Source organism: Myotis davidii, unplaced genomic scaffold (assembly GCF_000327345.1).
Source record: "Myotis davidii unplaced genomic scaffold, ASM32734v1 scaffold3420, whole genome shotgun sequence".
Taxonomy (NCBI): domain Eukaryota; kingdom Metazoa; phylum Chordata; class Mammalia; order Chiroptera; family Vespertilionidae; genus Myotis; species Myotis davidii.
In genome coordinates this window covers 51744-56789 of record NW_006292368.1, presented here as the reverse complement: position 1 = coordinate 56789, position 5046 = coordinate 51744, and the positions used below count along the sequence as shown (strand labels likewise).

General features: G+C 42.5%; 1 pseudogene; it reads right to left on the bottom strand.

Annotated features, from left to right (window-relative positions):
- Window positions 1–1318: 1318 nt before the first annotated feature.
- On the bottom strand, window positions 1319–1829 carry LOC107183426 (annotated as a pseudogene).
- Window positions 1830–5046: the final 3217 nt, after the last annotated feature.

Genomic DNA, 5046 nt, shown 5'->3' with positions numbered 1-5046 from the left:
TGTAAAAAGGCTTATTATTTGAGTAGAGCTTTGGCTGCCTGACTTTTAAGGTTGATTATTTATTTTGCATGTTGTATAACAGGAGCGTTGGGCAATGTTCAGAAGAGGCCTTCTGGGTGAGAGAGTAAGGGCTTCTTTGAGCATCTCCTCCCAACAGAACCAGATTCCAGCTACAAAATAAGGAGCAAGCTTGTATACAAGACCTAGGCCATGCCTTTAATATAGCCCCTAACCACCAGGCAGGCCTTTTCATGAGGGGATAAATACGTCCAAACTTTCATCAAGTCCTAGCCCAAGAAAAATGTGTGTGTGTGTGTGTGTGTGTGTGTGTGTGTGTGTGTATAATTTCTCAAATGCACACTAATAAAGTGACCTGCTTTTGAAAAAATGTTTTTAAAGATACATTTTGGTCATTTGCAATAAGCAGTCATATGTGGGGGTCCCTGTCATCTCAGTTATTGCAGATGCTCTGAAGCTGGGGTTTTCTGCTGATGACAGTGAGAAATAGCCAAGAGGTCTTCCCTGCTTTGTGAAGAGTGCCAAGCCAAAATTGTTCAGGCTTTAAGTGTTGTGCATCTTATCTTGTGCTGGTTTTGCTGGTTCACTGAGAGAGATCCATACATTTTAGAGATAGTGAATAAGGTAACTTCCTCTTCTTCTTATTCTAAACTTAAAAAAATTAATTGATTTTAGAGAAAGAGAAAGGGTAAGAGAAATATAGAGATAAGGAGATTTGTTGTTCCAATTATTGATGCATTCATTGGTTGATTCTTTTTTTTTTAACACACCATCAATGTTTATTATTCAGTTCTCCCCAGTAGGCCAGTGCTAGGGCTAAGGGGCTGGGACTCTATGAGAAGGTCTGGGAGCCCAGTGTTCCCAGTGACCCCAAGGCCTGTTGGTCCTCCCCCTTAGCTTTCCAGGTCAAGAAGTCCTGTGGAGTCCCTGGCTATGTCTGACACAGGAAAGCTGCCTTCATGGAGGAAAAGGACATATGGGGGGAGAGGCCACATGATGCCTCAAAACCTGCCAATTCCAACATGAGCATGTGACAGGAAGGAAACTGAGGCAAGAGGGTAGAACACAGAGGAAAAAGTGACAGGGGGTCTGAAAGTGAAATAGGGAGGACCAGTATCTTTCAGGCCCTGAGCCAGAATGGGGAGAGAGGGAGATTTCCAGGTACTTTCCCTGGCTCTGGAAGAGTGAGTAGGAGAGAAGTGGGGGTTCTGGTCAGTCAGGGGTGAGTCCTGAACAGCTCCATCCCCAGGGGTGTCTGCAGGGCAACCATGCTTGGGGGGCTGTGCCTGCACCGGAGGGGAGGCAGCTGCATCCCCACTGGGCCCTCACTGAGCCTTTTTGGTCACCTTCTGGTTCTTCAGCATCACATAGGTGAGGAACAGTCCCACAAACAGGAGCAAAAGAGGCCAGCAGCTAGTGGGGATAGCAACAGCATAGGCTGGGGCAGGAAATACTTGTGGATGACATGCTGGCTGTCGAATGGCTGGCATTCAGGGCAGAGCTCTGGTGAGCATTCCCTGCCTTGTCCAGCACCCCCAAGCCCAAACATCCACCTCCCCCATCTCAGGGGCTAACCCTACTCAAACCACTGGGACAGCATTTGCTTTTCTTTAAGATAATGGCCATTTGTGTGCCTTGGTTTGTTTCCTTCCTTCATTTATTTAATAGTTGTTTACTGGGCACTTGCCCTAAGTTAGTGCTGGGGACTAAAAGAATCACGCAGGTGGCATAGTAGGTGAAGATGATGAGGCTAACGACAATGAGGCTGAGTCCCACCACCTGGTCTGTCCCCATGGCCATTGATCCACGCTCCGCTCTGGAACACCAGCCCTCATTGGTTTATTCTTGTATGTGCCCTGACCAGAGATCGAACCTGCAACTTTGACGTATCAGGATGATGCTCTAACCAACTGAGCTACCTGGCCAGGGCTTCCTATTCTAAACTTTAAAAGTGGATTGAACCAGGGCCCTGAAGAAATTGAGATGGTCTTGATAGAAACTTAGTTGTGTCTCCTTTTTCATTTTTCTCTTCATTTATTTTTATTGGAACCTGAATTTATGAGGATGTGTTCTTTTATAGAGGTTATAAGCCAGCATTTTTGTTAGTTAGTGATATTAGTGAAATGGGAAGTAGCAGGAGATGATAGGTGCCTAGAGATTTTAGGAGCTAGTGAATTAATTGTAGATGCTTTATGGTATTTTAAAGATATGTGTCTTGGGAGAAGTGGCTTTTACACCTGAAATTATTATTTTAGGATGAACCATCCTCCTTCAGAGGCAATATTTTATTGAAAAAAATCTCGGGAAATGTGAAATCAGATCATCCTCATGGAGTGTGTGAGTGTGACCAGGTTAATTTCTTGCACTAAAGTCTGTAGCATTATGGATGGACCACTGCTTTGGCTCCTATGTTAGTCAGGATAGGCAGTAACAAATTAATGCGGTGACAGATAAACAACAGAGGTTTACTTGTTGCTCACATAAACTTTGATGAAGGTTAGTTGGACTCCTTCTCTCTTGTACCAACACTATCTGGAACACATGCCCTTCAAGGGCACCATGGCAGAGAAAATGACAACTCAAAGCCACATGCCTTAATTGCCTCATCTTAGAAGTGACACACATCACTTCTGCACACATTTCAGTGGCAAGAACGAATCACTTTGCTCTAATTTAACTTTAAGGGAGACTAGGATATGTAGAGGCATACCTGGTATATTTGGTGGCTATTTACAATCTTTGCTACATTCTTTGGTTAGTGACTGACAATTAACTTCCCGCCCCACTCTAGGGAATGTATGAGTGAAGCTGATTGCCTAATTCTGTAACAGGTTGGACTGTGAACATCAACTTACCTCTGACAAATAGTGCCTGTTTTATCTAAGGAACAGGCAGTTCTCACCTGCTTGTCAGTTACAATCCTTTTCCTTTTTCCACCTCATTACTCACCATGAAACATGTTCTCCCTTCTGCTTCTGGCCTAAGAGTCATATAAACATAAAATTGCCCCCAGGTCAAACACCTCTGTCACTCTTCCCAGGCTCTAGGTATGACTGGAGCTGTGGAGTATTCGATCAAAAAGTGAGAGAGTTGTTCTTTATGAGGTTGAGCTTAGAAGGTCAGGACAGGCTGTCCATGTCTGCTGTGGTCCTAATGCCTCAGGGCTGGTTCACCATATGGTGAACTCTTTGACAAGACTGAGTGAACAGAATTCCTCAGTGTCCCTGATTATCACTGAGAGGGAACTTACTTCTCTACCAAAGCCAAGTTCTCAATAGTTAAGGTGGTCCTTCTCCCAGGAGGAGCATGACCAGTGGAACCATTTCCAGATTCTCACTAGGAGTGAGGATCAAATTTCTAGAAGGGACCTGAGGTAAAAAGTGGTTGGCTGCTCCTCATAGTGTTTAACTGAACCATAACCACTAGAGTGTGTGTGTGTGTATTTTGAGCAGGTTATAGTGGTGTGTGTGTGTGTGTGTGTGTGTGTAAATCCTGTGGTACTTAGTGATTGGTTGCCTGGCCCTTGCAACAATTTGCTTCTGTCATTGTTGTTTTCCCTTTGAATATCTAAGGAAATAATTTACTCTTAACTTCCTTTAGTTTTTTGGTTTTTTTTGCAGATATTTTCTTTTTTAAAAAAATCTTTATTGCTGAAAGTATTACATAGGTCCTCCTTTTCCCCCCATTAACCTCTTCCAGCCCGCTCCCATCCACTTCTCCCCTCCCTAGGTCCTTTTCGAGATCATCAGTTTATTTGGTTCTTTAGATTCCACATATGAGTGATATCATGTGGTATTCATCTTTCTCTGACTGGCTTATTTTGCTCAGAATAATACTCTCTAGGTCCATCCATGCTGTTGCAAATGGTAAGAGTTTTTTTTTTTTTTATTGCCACATAGTATCCCATTCTGTAAATGTACCACTGTTTATTTTATCCACTCATCTGCTGGATAAAGATTGTTTCCAAATCTTAGCTATTGTAAATCATGCTACTATGAATATAGGACTGCATATATTCTTTCGGATGAGTGTTTCGAGTTTCTCAGTGTCTTTCATAGGGGAGGAGTGGTTAGAGTCAGGGTAGATCAACCCGAGGAGTATAAACCTGCCAGAATTTCAGTTCAGCCTTCTTGCTTCTGACATACATACCTTCCTGAAGTGCAGGCCCTAAACCAGATGTAAGTTAGCCACAGAGTAGTTTGTTGGCTGATTAGATAGTTGGCTTAGGAAAATGGGAGGGGTGGCTGTAAATGTAAGGAGGTAGGGGTTAGGAAGGGCTGTATTTGAAAGAGGGTCACATTGATTATTTTTCACATTGCCTTCTTTGCTATACTCTGTGTGGGTCTTGTTATCTTGATTCTAGTTGAGGCTCACCCAAACAATCAATTCTTAAATATAAATCACATCCCCTTATAGAATCACTGCAAAACTCATTGTGGAGAAAATATTTCTAAGAACCAGATACAGCATTCACTTCGGTTGGAGTTTACTGTTTAAATTTATTTCACACATGTATTATGGCCTTTACAATGTGTTCTTTTTTTCTCCTTTATCTTTTGTTTTTTAAATTTATCTTTTAACTATAGTTGACATACTGTAATACTGCAATATTATATAGTTTCAGGTATACAATATAGTGATTCAACATTTGTATACCTTATGAAGTGATCGCCATAAGTCTAATACCCATCTGTCACTGCACATAGTTATTATAGTACTAGAGGCCCAGTGCACGAATTTGTGCACAGGTGGGGTCCGGCCAGCCCACCCCGATCAGGAGGTTGGCTGGCTGGCCCTGCCCTCTGGTCGAACTCCAGCCCAGGGGGACAATTTGCATATTAGTCTTTTATTATATAGGATTATTCCCTCTGCTGTACATTACATCCCCATGACTTATTTTATAACTGGAAATTTGTACTTCTTAATCCCCTTCTTTTTCCACCCATCCCCAATCCCCTTTGCTCTGACAACCATCAATTTGCTCTGTATCTGAGTTTGTTTGTTTTGTTTTTTAGAGTCCACAAAAAA